The sequence below is a fragment of the Miscanthus floridulus genome, chromosome 5, assembly GCF_019320115.1.
Source record: "Miscanthus floridulus cultivar M001 chromosome 5, ASM1932011v1, whole genome shotgun sequence".
Taxonomy (NCBI): domain Eukaryota; kingdom Viridiplantae; phylum Streptophyta; class Magnoliopsida; order Poales; family Poaceae; genus Miscanthus; species Miscanthus floridulus.
The window spans coordinates 58,848,204-58,867,471 of record NC_089584.1 but is presented as its reverse complement, the minus strand read 5'-3'; the positions used below and the strand labels follow the sequence as shown (position 1 = coordinate 58,867,471).

General features: G+C 46.0%; 1 pseudogene; it reads left to right on the top strand.

Annotated features, from left to right (window-relative positions):
• The first annotated feature begins 17,394 nt into the window (after positions 1 to 17,394).
• Positions 17,395 to 18,763, top strand: LOC136452219 (protein ALP1-like; annotated as a pseudogene).
• The last annotated feature ends 505 nt before the right edge of the window (positions 18,764 to 19,268 follow it).

Sequence of the window (19,268 nt, the reverse complement as noted above, 5' to 3'; positions counted from 1 at the left end):
TCTGGTGCTATGTTCTTCTTGACATACGTCGTATATAGGTGTTTCTTCCAAGTCTGAAACTAGGTGGCCATCTTCTTCATTGCCCAATCCCTAACTCGCTACTTCAATTCATCATCATCTATTATATCATCATAACCATCTGTTTGGAGCGTGAAATGTACCAAGACATCTTTCCAAATTAACGTCTTGTCATGATCGGAGACAAAACTGATATGAGGAGCATTAGTCTTCTTCTTCCATTCGCGGGTACTGATCGAGAGCCGGTCCCGTACAAGGTAACCACAGTGGTGCACGAATTTCATTTTATTTGGCCCCCCGGTTCGCCTGTATCCACATTGAACTCTGAGATGATGAAGCGGCCCTCCAATGGCTTTTTGGGACCTCGAACATTTTTACTCTTCGTTGTAGTTGTTGATGTCGATCCAGAGGGCTACAAAACATAAACATTATTTTTAATGTCATGAGCACACATAAGATATATGATAATATATATAGCTAATAATAAAAAATATATACTTGGCCAATATGTTGTTGCTCATTTTGTTCAAGAGCTAAGTACTGACTCCCATCATCTGCATCCTCTTGCATGTTATTTTTAGCACCATCATCGCCGGCAACTTGAGTGCCAGTGTTGATCAAATTCATCATCAACTCCTCCTCATCCATGTTTCTCAGGTCAGCCATCTAGCTTCAAAAAACAAAACCAATATATAGTACGTCAAATCTTTGCTTACATGTGTAAAATCTTCCGCCGTATAAACCCTAAACCCTAAACGAGTAGGTTTTGACGGGTGAAGGTTGGTTTGTATGATAAGAAGAATCAGTAGGAAGCGAGTAGGTTTTGGCGGCGGTCCCGCCTGAAACAAAAGGGGGGCATCGCTACGCATTAGGTTTTATTAAACGGAAAATAGCGAGCCTAGCCTAAAAGAAAGGGGGCATCGTTGCGCGTCAAGTTTCTGAGAACAATAAACGATGAGCCTCGCCTAAAAGAAAAGGGGGGCGTTGCTGCAAACCAAAGTGACAACAAAATCGCACAGCATCCTGACTCGTCGAGTAAACAACTCCAAATAATGTTTACAATGATTGGAACCCTCAAAGAGGTTCACAACAACACGCCAAATTTACAACAAATACAACAACACACGTTACATCGATAAAAAATAGACATCAAGTCGACCCTTGGCGTTGGAACTCCCAAACATCGGGAGCATCCTCTTCAAAACACACCACGCATGCCATATCCCTCGCCATCTCCATAACTGTATTTTCAAGCACACTCTCAACCACTTCATCTACTACACCCTTCATAGACTTAGCTATATCATCCACAACCACCTGCAAACCAACCTTCACCCACCAAAAATGATCGAACGAGGGCGGCGTAACCCTAAACCCTAGGGCGAACAAGGGTGGCGATGCTCCGCCGTATAAACCCTAAACCCTAGGGCGAACGAGGGCGGCGGTGCTCCACCATATAAACCCTAGGGCGAACAAGGGCGGCGGTGCTCCGCCATATAAACCCTAGGGCGAATGAGGGCGGCGGTGCTCCGCCGTATACATAGAAATGCATGGTGCTTATACATAGAAACGCATGGCGCTTATAGATGCACGTATACACTGGAATTTTTTTTGATCTGTTCCTTTGGCGCTTTCTTTCTTATAATAGTTAGCACGACAGAGAATAATGCCCGTCTGAACGCCGTGTGCGACGTGCCATGAAAATTAGTTATGTATACATTTGGGTTTGTGATCGATACACACATTTGTTGACGTACATACGTATGCAAGTGACAACCAACAAAGTTTCGCTACTGTATCAAAGCATGCACGTAGGAATAAAAGAAAATGTGAACAACATGTACGTACGGTTACCATGATCGTTGCCTAAAACATATGTGTTTCATGCATGGAGATCGATGGAATAGGATCAGAGCAAGCACAGCTAGCGTACCTCAGGGCGGTCGGCGGTGTGGCCACGCGTCTGGCTGGGGCGAGGGTATCGGCGGTGTGGCCACGTGTCTGGCCAGGGCGAGGGTACCGGTGCGGTGTGGCTGCGTGCGCGTCCGGCCGGGGTAAGGGTGGTACCGGCGGTGTGGCCACGCGTCTGGCCGGGCAGCAGCTGGCGTCACGAGGTCGTCGACGCGCGGGGTGGCATGGGGACCGCGGATGCGCGTGAGGCGGTGGCGACGACCGACGTTGGGCGGGGTGGCGGCGGCGTCCTCGGTGTGGCGGGCCGAGTGGTGTGGGCGTAGGGGGAGAGGAATCAGAGAAGAACGCAAGGAAGAAGATGGCACTGGTATATATATGCCATGCCCCTTTACTCCCGGTGCCATCCCCCCACCGGGAGTAAAGGACCTTTACTCCCGGTGCGGGTTACCAACCAGGAGTAAAGGTATACCTTTACTCCTGGTTGGTAACCCGCACCGGGAGTAAAGGTCTATCTTTACTCCCGGGTGGGCTTCCAACCCGGGAGTAAAGGTGGGCTGCAGTTTCGTTTCCCGAGTGTTTTAAGCAAATTTTTTAATAGAAATACAATAGTCTTGTTAAATACATAGTAAATTAAATAAAATGCATAAAATTATTTTGTTAAAAATATGGATTTTCTTTTTCTTTATTGCACATAGGAAAAATCTATAACCTAACTTTTTTATTTTTTGTTACAATTATAAAACATAATGTAACTAATATTTATTATTTCGTTAATGCAAAAATGTAGTGTTTAATTAAAATTATTAAAACTATTGGTTTTGGACAGGAAATTTGTTTTCACATCATTTTAACGTTAATATTTTAATTTTTCATCACTCAATATCCTAATTTACCTTTTTGAGAGAGAAATCCACCAAATCAAACATTGATTTAATTTGAAACATGACATAATAAATATCTGAATTCACAATTATTACATAATATCTCAAACACACACTACATTAAATCACTATATCATCAAGTGGGCATAGCAGTGAACTTCTTCTTTACGTATGTCCCTTGGTTATGATCGCGTCATAACCATAGAGTGTCCTCATCATTTACCAAGATGCTAGGGTCTTTGTTCACTTTGAAGGGCGGAATTCGGTCATCCTTTTCATAATCTTCTAACATGTCCGACTTGTCCTCAATTCCCACGATGACTCTTTTCCCTGAAAGAACTATGTGGCACTTTGGCTCTTTGGTTGAGTCATTATCGTTTTTCCCTCTTTTTGGTTTGGTAGACATATCATTAACATAGAATACCTGATTCACATCCTTGGCAAGGACGAATGGTTCATCTTTGTACCCAATATTACTAAGGTCTACTGTTGTCATTTCATACTCGTTGTCTACTATTACCCCGCCTCCGGTCACCTTGACCCATTAGCACTTGAACAATGGGATCTTCAAAGTAGGTGCATATTCTAGTTCCCATATTTCATCTATGCGTCCATAATATGTCTGCTTATTCCCATTCGGGTCTGTGGCATCTATGCAGACACCACTGTTTTGGTTGGTACTCCTTTTATCTTGGGCTACTGTGTAGGATATGTTCCCATTTATCTCGTACCCTTTGTATGTGACGATATGCCATGATGGTTGCATAGCCAATAAATATAGTTGCTCATGGATGCTCTCATCACCTTGACATTTTTTTCGCAACCAACCGCCGAAGGTTTCCATGTGCTTACGCGTAATCCAAGCTTCAGTCTTCCCTGGAAACTCAGATCGTAAGAGATCCTTGTGTGTCTCAATATACGGATCTACCAAAGAGGAGTTCTATAGAACTGTGTAGTGCGCTTTATTGAAATAATCATCATCTGTACCAATATATGTTTTCCTCCCTAGTGTCCCCTTTCCACTTAGTCTCCCCTCATGTCTCAATTCAGGAACACCAATCGAGTCAAGGTCGGGAATAAAGTCAACACAGAACTCAATGACCTCTTATGTTCCATAGCCCTTGGCGATGCTTCCTTCTGGGCGAGCATGGTTGTGAACATATTTCTTCAAGACTCCCATGAATCTCTCTAAGGGGAACATGTTGTGTAGGAACACAGGACCGAGAATGAAAATCTCCTTGACTAGGTGAACTAGGAGGTGTGTCATGATATCAAAGAAGGAAGGAGGAAACACCAACTCAAAGCTGACGAGACATTGAACCACATCATTCTATAGTTTAGCTAGATCAGTTGGATCAATTGCCTTATGAGAAATTGCATTGAGGAATGCACATAGCTTCACGGTGGCTAGACGTACATTTGGAGGTAGAATTCCTCTTAATGCAACTGGAAGTAATTGCGTCATGAGAACGTGACAGTCATGGGACTTTAAGTTATAGAATTTCTTCTCTAGCACATTTATAATACCCTTTATATTCGAGGAGAATCCAGATGGTACCTTGATGTTGTTTAAGCATTCAAACATGATTTCCTTCTCCTCTTTGCTTAGAGTGTAGCTGGCAGGACGTAAGTAATGGTGTCCATCATCTGTCTTCTCTGGATGCAGGTTGTCTCTTTCTCTCAAACAACGCATGTCCTATCGTGCTTCAAATGTGTCCTTAGGCTTTCCATACACACCCATGAAGCCTAGCAGGTTCACACAAAGATTCTTCGTCAGGTGCATCACGTCGATCGAGCTATGGACCTCTAGGACTTGCCAATAGGGTAGGTCTTAAAATATGGACTTCTTCTTCCACATGGGTGCGTGACCATTAGCGTCGTTCGGAATAGGTTGGCTGCCATGTCCTTTTCCAAAGACAACTTTCACATCATTGACCATATCGAGTACATCCTCACTGATTCGGTTGTGAGGCTTGGTCAGGTGGTCTGCCTTTCCTTTAAAATGCTTGCCTTTCTTTCTTACGGGGTGATTTGCAGGAAGAAATCGATGATGGCCAAGGTACACGACCTTTCGACATTTTTTCAAGAATACACCTCTAATATCACCAAAGCAGTGTGTGCATGCATTATATCCCTTGTTTGACTGTCTTAAAAGATTACTTAGAGCAGGCCAATCATTGATTGTTACGAACAACAATGCTCGCAGATCAACGTGTTCCTATTTGTATTCATCCCACACACGTACACCTTCTTTATTCCATAAAATGAGAAGTTCGTCAATAAGTGGTCTCAGGTACACATCGATGTCATTGCCAGGTTGCTTCGGGCCTTGGATGAGCACAGGCATCATAATGAACTTCCGCTTCATGCATAACCAAGGAGGAATGTTGTAGATACTTAGAGTAACAGGCCAAGTGCTATGACTACTGTTCTGCTCTCCAAAAGGATTGATACCATCTGTACTTAAAGCAAACCTTAAGTTTCTTGCGTCATTCGCAAACTCCGAGAATTCTTTGTCGATTGCTCTCCACTGAGACCCATCAGCAGGGTGTCTCAACATATTGTCTATCTTACGGTCTTATTTATGCCATCGCAACAATTTTGCATATTCTTTGTTTCTGAACAGACGTTTCAAGCGTAGTATTATAGGAGCATACCACATAACCTTGGCAGGGATTTTCTTCCACGGACGTTCACCCTCAACATCACCAGGGTCATCTCGCCTGATCTTATACCGCGATGCATGGCATACCGGGCATACATCCAATTTCTCGTACTCTTTGCCACGGTACAGGATGCAGTCATTAGGACATGCATGTATCTTCTTGATTTCTAGCCCCATAGGACAGACAACTTGTTTTGCTTCGTAGGTAGTGGCGGGCAATTCATTGTCCTTCGGAAGCATCTTCTTTTGGATTTTTAGTAACTCTCCAAATCCCTTGTCAGATACACCATTCTTTGCCTTCCATTGCAGCAATTCTAGTATGGTTCCCAATTTTTTCTGCCCTGCATCACAAGTTGGGTACAACAATTTCTTGTGATCTTCTAGCATCCGCTCGAACTTGATCTTCTCCTTTTCACTTTCACATTCTCTTTGTGCGTCACGAATGACCTGACAAAGATCATCAGCCAGATCATCTTCTGCGGCTACCTCTTCTTTAGCTTCTCCCATTGCAGTATCATTGAAGCACGCACCATCGGGAATAATATCATTGTCGTCCTATTGTTCTTCTTCACCTTCTTCCATTACAACACCGGTTTCTCCGTGCTTCGTCCAACAAATATAGTTTGACATGAAACCCGACTTGAACAAGTGTGAATGAAGAGTCTTTGAGCAAGGATATTCCACCATATTCTTACATATGGCACATGGGCAGCACATAAAATCGTCACGTTTGTTTGTCTCAGCCGCACGTAACAAAGAATGCACGCCGTCAATGAACTCTTGAGAGCGGCGATCAGCATTGTACATCCAATGCCGGCTCATCTGCATTACATGACATAAATACCATATTAAAACCTAGATCATAATTAATTATTTATACAACATGCGTGCCACCACAAAAGGTACAAATTTATGAAAGCATCGCTACAATGTAGACAATCTCAACTACCACTAAAAGAACTAAAGCTAAAATACATTTTAGGAGCACAAGGATTTCGCGACCAATCTCAACTAAAACAGACAGATCCCCCGATTGTGCAATATCTTTGGGCTTCTTCGGCTGGATCACTGCCTCATTAGCCACCGTATCTGCCTGTTGTGCAAGATATTTTTGCACGAGTTCAACATACTCTTCCTCCCAGTAGAAGCCTGAATATCATCCACTGCCATCCCACTGAAATTAAAACAAAAAATTAGAACTTTAATCACAACCATCATGAAAATAGGTATAAACTAACCATAATCATTAAATACGATAAAATAACTCACATTGCGATCCGGACACTTGTAGAAGATACGATCCTTGTTGGGACCCTCCTTCACTCGGTACTCCATCACAATCTTCGTCTCATCACGACACTTGCCGCATGGAATGAGAGGGAGGCCCGGCCTAAGTCGCTTTGGAAACCCATGAGAGGCCGAGAACCCGGAAGCAGTTGCCATCTACTCTCTAAACTCATTTTTTAATACACTATAAATTTCTCATTTTATAAAAAAATAAAATTAAGAAACTATAAAATTATCTATATCTCTAAACAATGAAGCAGTCGCCATCTACTCTCTATACTCATTTTTTAATATACTATAAATTTTTTATTTTATAAACAAATAAAATTAATAAACTATAAAATTATCTATATCTCTATACTCATTTTTTAATACACTATAGCTCAAAAACATATTTTAATAAATAACCATCCGTACTAGTTGACCTTGCTTACGTGATCATCTCGGCAAGCATTTCTCCACCGGACGGCACCGTACTTGATCAAGGAAGAGCTCCAATTCTACGAGGAAGGGAACACGGTCTTCCACGACCGTTGTCGCTCTCCCTCGTAGAATCAAAGCTCCTCCTTGATGTCCGTTACCGCTCAACAGAGAACATGCTCGTCGAGCTGAACACAGTCCGCAAGTTCAACTAGTATGGATTTTCTATAATTTTCTAACTATTTTCTAAGTTTTTTATTTCATAAAAAGTTAAAATAAAAAGTACGGTGATTGACAGACTACTGCGACGATATCAGGACATGTGAATAAATAACCATTCGTACTAGTTGAACTTGCTTACGTGATCATCTCAACGAGCAATTCTCCATCGGACGGCACCGTACTTGGTCAAGGAAGAGCCCCGATTCTACGAGGAAGGAAACACGGTCTTCCACGACCGTTGTCGCTCTTCCTCGTAGAATCAAAGCTCCTCCTTGATGTCTGTTACCGCTCGACAGAGAACATGCTCGCCGAGCTAAACACGGTCCGCAAGTTCAACTAGTACGGATTTTCTATAATTTTCTAACTATTTTCTAAGTTTTTCATTTCATAAAAAATTAAAATAAAAAGTATGGTGATTGACAGACTACTACGACGATATCGGGACATGTGAATAAATAACCATCCGTACTAGTTGAACTTGCTTATGTGATCATCTCGGCGAGCATTTCTCCACCGGACGGCACCGTACTTGCCACGGAAGAGCTCCGATTCTACGAGGAAGGGAACACGGTCTTCCACGACCGTTGCCGCTCTCCCTCGTAGAATCAAAGCTCCTCCTTGATGTCCGTTACCGCTCGGCAGAGAACATGGTCGCCGAGATGAACACGGTCCGCAAGTTCAACTAGCTACTTTAACCTTCTTTCATATAAATATGCAAGCTTGAAGTGATTTTGAGCTCAAATTGCTTACAAATGAAAAAAACCACAATAAAGAACCATATATATATATTGAACAAAATGAGATAAGACAATGGTGAAAAATGAGAGTATGAGATTGGTAACCTTTACAACTAAAGAATCGACGGAGAAATCGAAGAAATCGACGGAGGAATCGAAGAATGGATGGAGGAACAATGGAGGGAGGGAGGAAGCAAGAACACTACTGCAGTGAGCTTCAAAATATGCTGAGCTCGGGCTCGGGGAGGAAGGAGACGGCCGAGATATAAAGGGGGGACCTTTAGTCCCGGTTGGTGGCTCCAACCGGGACTAAAGGTAACTTTCCAACCCCGGGTGCAGCCACGGCCTGGGAGTAGACCTTTACTCCCGGTTGGAGCCACCAACCGGAAGTAAAAGTATACCTTTAGTCTCGGTTGGTGGCTCCAACCGGGACTAAAGGTCCCTGCCACCTCTGTCTGGCGCAGTAGCCGTTGGGCAGGGACCTTTAGTCCCGGTTAGAGCCACCAACCGGGACTAAAGGTATCTCTAGTCCCGGGCGTAAAAAATTCCAGGACTAGAGCTCATTTTGGCCGAGGATCAAAGGTCTGTTCTCTACTAGTGTTACAAATACACACAACAGGGGCGGCTGGTGATACAGCCGCTCTTACAGAAGTCCACTATAGGGGCGGCTGATATTACCAGCCACCCCTACAGAGGGCACTATAGGGGCGGCTGAAAACACCAGCCGCCCCTACAGAGGGCACTGCAGGGGCGGTCAGGAAACCGCCCCTATAGAGGCACCCTCTGTAGGAACACCATGGAAAGGGCGGCTGGCGCAGCCGCCCCTACAGAGGCTCTAGAGCCGCCCCTACAGTTAACTTCTGTAGTAGTGTATCTTCATCTCCACGAAAATACTTGAGTGCAGACAAAACCCTAAACTTCGGTCATTCTCACCGTCGTTGGTAGTACGTGGATGCCAAAATACTCCAATTCGCCACCTATGAGCCATGTTGGAATTTAATTAAAGAGGAGTTGTTTGAAGTTTTCCTAATGAGATTGTGCGACAAGTATCAGTGTAGTATACCATATCCATGTACCACCAATAAGGTATTCTCACAAACAAGGATATGGACCAATTCCCTGTCGAAGATCCAAACAACATGGCTATAATTAGAAGAAATACTAGTACAAATAATTATTGCTAATAATATTTTAAAAGAAATACTAGTACTTCTGTTTCGAGTACTGCGTGCTGGCCGTATTGTTGAATGCATGCACGATTTTTGGTTAGGTGAGGTTGAGTACTTTTGATGGACGTACAACCTAACAAACCGAAACTGTTTCGTTTCATGAGCAGCATAATAACCGTCGTCCCCTCCAGATGGCAGATCAGGCATCATAAATCGTGTGTCGAGTCACCATCGTCGCTACAGACAGTCGTTAAATAACGACAAGGTCGCCAAAGGCATGGCTGGTTAACTTTATTTAAATCTAATCACTGCTAATTTATATTAGCAGCTTGTTGGCCCATGCATGCAATAATGCAATGGGCGCATCATCAACGTAACCACGACTTTGGTGTGAATTTGCATTGCAAGATGGAGAGGAGGGGAGAGTACTGCCTAGTGCTAATTAGTAGCTGGAATAAACTAAAGGTACCAATAAAGACTTACGTTGTACTGTTGTTGGCTCGAACAAACAGCCGTTTTTACTTTCATAACAAAACAATATAAGCATCGGCATAAGTTAAATTTCAGCGAAACGAACGATGCCGCGCTACCGTCGCATCTCACTGCTGGTCCGGCCGGTCGCAGCTCTGTGCGCGCCTCGCCTCAAGTCAAGCTCAGCGGCTTCGACTCTTGAAATATAAAAATTATCGATCTATTACGATTAATTTCACTCCATACAAATCTCTATCCTAGCAAATTAATTAGGGGCTAGTTACAGTTTTTGGCAAGCTAAGGAAACACAGCGTGCAAGCAAGACATCCTAAATAATCATCCTGTACGTCGTCCGTGTCGAGTTGCCATGCAAATACCGTACCAGTGCTCCCGTCTTGATGCAAGAGGCGCCGAGATCTTCGCATTGCCGCGCGGATTCATCCACGCGCGCGTGGGCGTGGCTACGGAAGCTAGCTAGCTAGCTAGCACGCATGAAGATAGATCATCTCGAAGCATGCAGCATGAAGCATCCGTGCAGAAATATCTGCGATCGGGTGCTTTTTCAGACCACCAATTGTACTACCAGGCCATGTGAGCTAGTAGTAGCTAGCTAGCTATAAGCACGTCTAATTAATAATTATAATTATGTTTACCTTGCTGACCGGAGATATCCAGATAGGTCATAGGTGCCGACGTTTCGATGTTGATGGATGCCGCTCAAAGCCGGTTCGTTTGGGCTTGTTTGGCTGATAAGCCATGACTAAAAGTACTGTTGGCTAATTTGGTGTGAGAGAAAAATACTATTTGTTGGCTGAAAAAAATACGGCTTATAAGTCAAATAAGCTCAAACGGACAGGGCGCAACTCCGATCCGTATATGGAGGAGTTTATCTCCCACAACACTCCCGCGACGTAACTATCAAAGCTGCTCGTCTTTAGGATTAGTTTGTCACAGGCACGGGTTTGTTCGGCTGGTATTAAAGCCGGCTGAAGCTGATTTGTTGTGAGAGAAAAATATTGTAGATTCTAGCTGATAAGCATGCCGATGAGTTTAAGCGAACATGCCTTAGTCAATATCAAGTTTGGTGGACATGTATAGTAATTCCTGTTAGGCACTACCCAGAACAGGGTTTCACGCCCGGTTCAAAAAACCGTTAGTGACGAGGTTTTTGAACCGGCTGAACTAAAGCGAGCGGTAGTGATGGGAGGGGCTCATCACTATCGGTTAAGTTTTTTTTAGAAAACCCAATCCAAGCTAAAAAAAATAGCAATTTTTTAATATTGAGAGAGACCCCACTAGGTGAAAAACGCACGCTTCTCGCGCCCGGCGGCGAAAAAACCCATGACCTCAGGTTTCGCGTGTTCATCTCCTAACCACTCTGCAAGAAAAAATGAATCACATGGGCTATTTAGTTTGATTTTTGGTGTTTGATGATCAACACATGACCATTTGGACTAACATTATTCGCTAGTGTCTTTGGATATAGTTCAAAGGGTACAAAGTGGACATGAACTTAGGCAACAATGTGATCCAGATGATCAACACCTCAAGCAAGACATTAGAAATAGTGATGAAGACCTTCGAGTACATGTAAAAGTCCAAGACATGTTGGGAATCAAGGGCCCCGACAAGGCAGGAGAGAGCGTGTTGCAGCTCTCCCCTTGGACGCCGATGGCGGCCTCACTGTAAGATGAAGGCCTTCGGCACGAAGGTGTGCGAATACCGAGGCAGTGTCTAGGGTTTCGAGCCACAGAATTATCTGATCGGGGACGGAGCCCCCTTTTATAGGGTACGGTTACATATCGAGTGCATAAATGTCCTTGTGACAGCTAAGACATATTCTGGTATATTCGACTGTCCGTTGAGCAACCAGCTAGGGACTCAACGTCTCTTCCATCTTCATCTGCCTTTGCCGATGGGCCTTTGTCGAGCCTGTTCCCTAGCCCAGGAGGCCCCTTTTGGCTCTGTCTTGCTGCCGCCGCCACGCTCCTTTGGTCTAGGGCGCCAGGCGATCACGACCTCCGATTAGATTGACAATCCTCCATTAGCCGGAGGATGCTGCACTCGCCGTCCCAATGACCAGGCATCCCAAAGGTCGCAGACTCCTCTAAAGTCTCCCCTCCTTAGGATCCCCGTTGAAGGTTCCGCCGAGTCTTCGTCCCTCTTGCCTCTGTAGCAGTCGACGGTCTTGAGTCGAAGGTTCAACTCTATGTAAAACTATGATGAAATTATTACCGTCAACATTTGCATTGAGAGATTGCAAGGTGTGGCACTAGGTGATCGAGTTGCAAACCGGTGTGCTGGTTCTCTTGGAGGTTGCCACCTCCTAAACGGCTTGGTGGCTTATGATCTCCGTTATGAAGCCTGCAAGAAGCTTGTGCATGACTCCAGAGAAGAATTGTGAAGGGTACCATGCTAACCCTGCAGGAGACGCAAAGAGTAACACTAGTAGAGCAATGTGTAAAGAGTGCCAAGTGGTTTTATTCGGATCAAGTGGTAGAGCTCACGTTGGAGCACTCCTTGCGTGGAGAGTAGGCTTGTGGTCCACCACTAGCAAGAGGATTGGAAACAACTTTGGGCTTACCTCAAGGGGGATTAAGTGGTTGGAAAACCACCAATCTTTGAGATAAAAATCATATTGTCAACACTTGTCTTTACGTTGGTTTGCAAATCTCCAACACTAGCTCTTTCTTACTTGTTCATACTTGTGCTAGTGTTTAGTGTTGGTTTTGTGTAGCTAGTTTGCTTGTGTAGCAAAGTAATTGTTCTCTCGTGCTAGTAAGCTTGTGTAGCTTAGTGGCCTTTATGCTTAGCTTATTGTGTAGCTAATCTGTTCAGCTCTCTAGTTTAGCTTGTGTAGCTTTGCTAGTTGAATAATGCTAGTGTGCTTAGGCTTTGGCCCTGTTCGCTTGGCTAATAAGTCAGGCTGAAAAGTATTGGTTGCTAATTTACTGTGAGAGAAAAATATTATACCATGGCTGATATGTCAGGCTGAAAAGTACTATTTACTGATTTGTGCACTTTACTCACTAGTATATGTACAAGCTCCCGATGTGCTTTGTTGTACTAATTGCATAGGTTTATGTGACCTTACCAACTAGACTTGTGTAGGTAAGCTCTCTCTAGCTCGTCCCTTAATCGCTAAATTAGGATATTTGTAAGGTGCTTGCAAACATAGAAAGAGGGGTGTTGTCCTGACTAGACCGATTAATTTAATTCTGCATTTGTTTCGGTTAGCCGACGCAATTAATAAGTTTTAGAAATGACTATTCACCCCTCTCTAGTTGGCTCCTTGATTATACATGTGATGTACTCTTTTCTCCTATTATTTTTTCACTGATTTTTCGAGGGAGTTTTTAACGAGACATACACATAGATAAAATTGGCCAAGGGGGAGTGATTCCAAATCGAAGTCAACAGACACTATGAAGAGACTTTGATGGTGACCAATTCATAAGAGGAAAGTTTTCAGGAGATTGCTTGGGAGACTGTGAACAACATTAGCCTCCCCCGTAAAAGGAGGCGAATGAAGAGCTGAATTGAATATCCAGCATGTAACAACTACAAAAAAAAGAGTTCATTTTCCTCTCTACATCTCTGTCCCTCTTATGTGAGTGTCTTGTGCTCGTGTGGAAGAACTCGTTTTCTCAACACTATTCTCCCTCTCTTTGGTCATTGTTCCGGTATATTAGCTCGGCGAAATCGTGTGTGTCGTGTATCAAGTGTTTGAGTCATGAGCATAGAATAAATAATGCTAATAAATAGAAAATTGCAGCTAAAAAAAGTAATGTTGCGGTTGTAGTAGCAATTAGAGATCATAAATCAGTTGATTAGGTTTCTTGTGGTGGAACCTGTCCATCCGAGTTTAAGTCTTAGATTTGGCACGGGTGCTCGCATTTTTCTGGATTTATTCCCGGATTTAACGGCGCTATGCTTTCAATGGTATGCGACGTCCCCCTCGACAGCGATGCGTCAGTGATGACTTCGTGAATCTCAAGATCTATACATTCAGTGGTAGGCGACGTCCTCCTTGACAATGAGACGTCAGTAGTGACTTCGTGAATCTCGAGATCTCCTTCGGATGTGCTCATATGGGTAAGGCTTGTGTACGTGCGTGTTAGTGGGAGTTTATGTTGCACCGTGTATTAAAAAAAAACTAGAGTCAGACACGAGTCTCCTCTCGCAGTTAGGTCACTGGCACGTTACCTGATTAATTGTAATCAAGTCCATCGGCCACTGACTCTAGTGCATTACTGCAGAGTAACCACTAACCACCGTTCCACCAAAATCCACTCGTAGTCGCATGTCTTGAGTTTGTGCAGCTCGCCGTTGCCGTTGATCGCTAACGCGATACTTTATTAGTCTGCCGTGCTGTCATTTTCCTATGTTCCAAGCCATGTGAAGCTTCGGGCCAGCGGATTAAACAAGGAAAACCGGCTAGTTCCAACTGTGTATGATAGCCGGCCGAGACCCGAGAGGCAAATGATATCACAGGACAACAATCCTCGCCATCACCACCCCGACCCCCGCGTCGTGTCACCCGCCTGGGCGGCTCAGGCGGAGCCCCTCGCCCCCCCCCCCCCCCCCCCCCCCCCCCAGCCGGGCCTCTCTCTCCCCATCCCATTCCCCTCGCCGCCTCCGGAGCGCGCCACCGATGGTCGGTGGTCACGAGGAGGGCGGCGGTGGGGCGTTTTTCTGGATGCGCGGGTGACTATGGCGGGGTGGTGGCGCCGCCTCCGCCCTCGGTGGTTCCGGCGTCCATGGGCCGAGCTCTGCGCGGATCTGGTGCCCTTCGGCGTGGATCTATGGTGGTGCAGCTACGGCGGCGGCGAAGGCCAAGGCGTCGATGCGGGTGCTGTAGTGGCTGCGGCAGGGGCCCGTGCGCCTGCACGGGCGTGGCGGCGAGGCTGCTCCAGCTCCCCTTCCTCCGGATCCAGCCATTCCGCGGCTGCAGCTGCTGCCGTCCATGTGGATCTGGCTGGAACTCGCTGGTGCGGGCGGCGATGCAGCGGTGGAGGGGAGGGGTGGTGTGACTTCAAGGCTCGCTGTTTCGATTGTGCTGGATGTGGGCGAGCACCGACGAAAGCCATGTCGGATCTGCCGGCAAGACGACGGTAATGCCTTCGGGCGTCGTCTTCCTCCTTGGAGGCGTTGTCATGATGTTTTCCCACTCCGGCCAACTGCAGAGATGCGTCGACTGTGCCGTGGTGGCGTGGCCGACAACGGCTTGCTTGGATGAGTGCTAGTGACGCCGTGGTGGTGTGGCTGGCAGTAGCCAAGCAGGGGCACCAGTGGCGCCATGGTGGCATGGCTGGAGGAACCTGGCTGCTTCTTGAAGGCCAAGAGGCTGTGGCTCGGAGCCACGCAAGGAAGGCAGTAAGGGGGCTGCGGAAGTGTTCTTACGGTGGCGGCGAGTGGGTAGCGTGGCGTGGCGATGGCAGCGAAGTGGAGGCTCGCGTCGACGACCCAATCCGACCGAGCAGAGGTTTTTCCATTGAGGCTCGTGTCGATGTCCCAATCTGACCGGGCCGGGTGAGGAGAAGGCCAAGGTGGTGAGCTGTGTCTCTGGAAGCTTTGTGTCCGTGCACGTGGTGCGGCTGAGATTCTGGTGGCGGCGAGACGAAGGTGAAGTTAATGGAGCGGCTCGGTGGTACCAAGTCACCCTGACGTCGAAGCAAGCCCGGATCCTCGGAGAGTCCAGCGGCGGGAGTGGCGAGGCCCCCGTGCGCTTTAAGGTGGTGTGTCCGAGGAATGGTGTGCTGCGGTGGATGTGACGAGGCCCCCATGCGATTGAGTTGCCTTGGAGATCTAGGATCCGGTGTGGTGTTTCGATTGTTTGGTGTGTAAGGTGTAGCAGCGGTACTTCGGCGAGGGGTCCTGCATGGCGGTGGCCTCTTCGGTGTGGCGCGATGGGCTTCTCTTCTGACTTTTGCCAACGTATGGCCGTGGTTGGGAGATCGACGATCGTGTGTGCATGACCTGAAGACGACGATGGCTTGGTGGGGGAGTCGTGGTAGCTACACGACTTGCACCGGACTGTGGTGGCTAGTTCTGCATGGCATCGACTGTGATGAGGGCTACTTGTCGGCTCTACTCTTAGTTTGTGGGAGTGCGGCGTGGGGAACTATTTGGAGTTGGTGTGCCCAAATTGATGTATCAATTCAACCAGCAGTTGTTGAGTGTGGTTCGTGTCGATGTCCCAATCCAACCGGCTAAAGTTTTTTTCTTTTCCTTTTGTTGAGTTTGTTTTATAACATGGTTGTTGGTCATTGTTGTATCGTTGTGTCCATTTTGGACTTATATTTTTTTTAATATAATCGGTAGCTCTCCTGCCTGATTCGTTTTCAAAAAAATGATATCACAGGAACGCCAAAAGCATCTTGCAAGCACTAGAAGCCAATGGAGTATCAAATAAATTCCGATCCCTCTGAACCAAATTCCGGCCATTTGCCTATACTCATTATGGCTAACCAGTGTCGTTGTTCATGTAAACATGGCCTCATCTTCTTCCTCCTCGCCTTGTTTCTGCAACGCCTTGATACTAGCGTAGCATCAGCAGCGGGGTGGCAACCCATGCAATGCGACGCCGTATCCATGAACCCACCTTCATGCAGCAGCAGCTCGTTCCTTTACGCCACCTCGGAAGGGCGTAACCTGTCCGAAATAGCCGCCGTCTTCAACGCTACAGCGTCGTCGACAGCTCTCCTCCGGCCGATCAAGCGGCCCTCCGGTGCGGTGGACGTGCTGGTGGCTGTGCCCTGCGCGTGTGAGGTGATCAACGCCACCGTACCATGAGTGCTCTCTTCCATGACACTCGATATGTGATGAAGCCAGCAGATACAGCTGATACTGTCAATCGCGGGATCTTCAGTGGGCTCGCAATGAACTTTGGCGATGAGTGCCCCCCTGATTTCAGGTAACACAATAACGGTTCACCTGCCGTGTGGGTGTTCCTCCGCAGCATCCAAGGGTGTGGTGTCCTATGCAATGCAGGAGGAGGATACCCTGCCTCAACCCCAATAGTTTGGGATTTTTTGTTTCCCAAATCTTGTAGTTTGGCAACTCCCCAGATGTTTTGCCAAAGGAAAAAAAGATCAATCTCCAATAGTTTGCCAAATTTCACTTGCCAATCTGAAAAGTTGGGCCCACGAGCTGGGTTTTTGCCGCGGGATGAAGGCCTTTCCGCGCGAATTTTTACTTGCGTCGTCACGCCAAAACATCGCTGCCATCTCCTTCGTGTCACGACTCCTTGACGGCGGCAGATCCTTCCTGGCCGGTCTTGTCTCCTCCCTGCAGTCCATCGCTGGTACTTGTGTCCTGCCAGGCGGCCACCAGGAAGTCCCAGGCGGCAACCATATACAGGTCGTGGTTCATCGCTGGTACTTCTCCATCGCTGGTACTTCTCCTCCCTGCGTGTCGTGGTTCCATCTTGGAGCGCCGTGATCAGGTCGCCGTGGACGTCGTCAGGTCTCCTGGTCGCCATCCGGCAGGAGTTGCAGGGCGGCCATCCTTGGCCATCCATCAGGTACACAGTACTTGAGTGTTTTGGGAATGGTCAGGGTGCTATGTACAGATTGATTGATGTTGTACAATTGTCATTTCCAGGCGACGTCATGAGTGGTGTCAAATCACTTCTCCAAAGAGAATTGGAGGATGATTCATCTACAGACGACGATGATTATTTCATCATCGCAGCTGCTGCAATTGTCCAAACGTTTTCGGGTCATAAACGAAGACCTGGTGGTTCTGTCCCTGGCCATGCTGTTATTTATCGAGATAGAGAAGGCGGCCATCGAAGGATGTTTCAAGATTATTTGGCGGATAATCCAACGTACGGACCACATTTATTTCGTCGGAGGTTTGTGGTCATTCACCTTTGATTGCCCTGTACTATGCACTTAAGTATTATATGTGTTATTAAACTTTTGTTTATTTTTCTTCAGGTACAGGATGAGTAGGGAGCTTTTCCTACGCATAATGAATGCTGTTGAGTCACATGATGATTACTTTGTGCAAAAAAGAAATGCGGCCAACGTACTTGGATTAAGTTGCTTCCAAAAAGTCACTGCTGCATTTCGTATGCTCACATATGGGGTTCCCGCTGATGCTACAGATGAGTATGTTCGCATTGGAGAGAGTACTGCACTTGAGAGCCTACGTAGGTTTGTTGCTGCAGTTGTTGATTTATTTGAAGATGAGTACCTGAGACATCCCAATGAGGCAGACACAGCACGCTTACTGGCACTCGGTGAGAGAAGGGGTTTTCCTGGAATGCTAGGGTCCATTGACTGTATGCATTGGGCGTGGAAGAATTGTCCAGTCGAACATCAGGGTCAGTACAAGGGGCATGTGGAGAAGCCCACTATCATTTTAGAAGCTGTTGCTTCGAATGACCTTTGGATATGACATACCTTTTTTAGAATGCCTGGGTCGCATAATGACATCAATGTCCTTCATCGGTCTCCGTTATTTGTAAACCTGGCAGAGGGTAGAGCTCCAGATGTGAACTACACCATTAATGGTCATGATTACACCATGGGGTATTATCTAGCAGATGGTATATATCCCTCATGGGCTACTTTAGTCAAGTCCATCTCTCTACCTATGGGGAACAAGAACAAATATTTTGCCAAAGCACAAGAAGCAGCGAGGAAGGATGTGGAAAGAGCTTTCGGGGTTCTGCAATCTAGGTTTGCCATTGTTCGAGGACCAGCTCGCTTGTGGGACACAGAGACACTTGCTTTGATCATGAGGGCCTGTGTGATCATGCACAATATGATTGTTGAAGATGAAGGATTTGTCGACCCTGATGAGCGGTTCGATTATGGTTGTCAAAATGTGCAACCTAATCGTGGCCAGGCTACTCGACCACTTGCAGAATTTATTGATGCTCATAAAAGGATTAGAGACCAGGAAGCATATTTCCAATTGAAAGAAGACCTCATCGAGCACCTATGGAACCATCATCCGGATTTATATTAGCTACATATTGCATTTTCATTTAATTGTTAAGATCATTTTATGTTATCAGTCTACTGTAATGAATAATATTTTTTTAAAGTGCGTTATCAGTACATTGAGTATGCTGTGTGTTACCTGTAAATTCTGTGTGCTATCAGTGAATCACAATGCCACAGTACTAAACAAAAGCAACATATGAGAAACAAGGTTCTCTGAATCACATCCAAAACAAATGTTTACTGCTTATTCTAATTAAATGAATTGAACTAAATCTAATTTACCAAACGTCGAGCGATGATCTGCTGCTGCATTGTTTCGTAGTACTGTCGCTGCAGCGGGGTGAGAGAGGTCATGTCCATCTGCATTATTTCTTTTTCCTCTTTGAGCAAGTCCGCTTCAGCTCTTTTTTGTTCTATTTCCAGTCTCTTTTTCTCTAGCTCAAGTGAAACCTGGAACCTTTCATCTTTCTTCTTCTCTCTCCAAGTCAAATGCCTCCTTCTTAGCCAACATCTTGTCCAAAGCTTCC